This window comes from Euprymna scolopes, chromosome 21, assembly GCF_053919585.1.
Source record: "Euprymna scolopes isolate OS-2025 chromosome 21, ASM5391958v1, whole genome shotgun sequence".
NCBI classification, from domain to species: Eukaryota; Metazoa; Mollusca; class Cephalopoda; order Sepiida; family Sepiolidae; genus Euprymna; species Euprymna scolopes.
This window is the reverse complement of record NC_136502.1, coordinates 49,352,030-49,352,721: the sequence shown is the minus strand read 5'-3', so window position 1 is coordinate 49,352,721 and position 692 is coordinate 49,352,030.

Genomic DNA, 692 nt, shown 5'->3' with positions numbered 1-692 from the left:
ATTCAACTTCGTGAATATTTCCTCTGGGCTTGGTAGGGGATAATGGTGATCTTTTAATAGGGAGTTGACCCCGGTCGAAAAGTCTGCGCACACTCTAACTTCGTCATTCTTTTTCTTTACGTATACGGTGGGGGCTGCCCACTCGTTGTGTTCTATTTTTGATAGAATTCCCGTCTGTTCAAATCTATTTAATTCTTTATCAATCTTTTCCAACCCAGCGAACGGAACATTTCGCTTTTTTCTAAAAATTGAGCTGGCGTTTTCTTTAAGTTCAAACGAGGCCTTGAATTTATTGCAGCGACCTAAGTTAGTCGTGAATGCCTCAGGAAATAATTCTTTTAAATTGTCTTTTATATTTACTGTTGTTGGAGAAGAACATTCTAATTTTTTACAGAATGTATTGATTGGCTTATCCCATAGTCCGAATTTCTCAATTAAATCTATTCCAAACAGATTTTCACTATTTTTTAGTACGAATATTTTTAATTTCTTCGAAATCCTTTTCAATTTTATCGGGAGGACAACTTCTCCTTCAAATTTTATACCACCACCAGTTACCGTCCGGGCTGCTTTACTAGTTTTCATCATGGCCGGTTTTCCCAACTTTTTCCACGTATTCAGGTTTATTATAGAAACATCGGAGCCGGAGTCGAGTTGTAACTTTATTGATGTTTTAAATATTTCCACTTTTA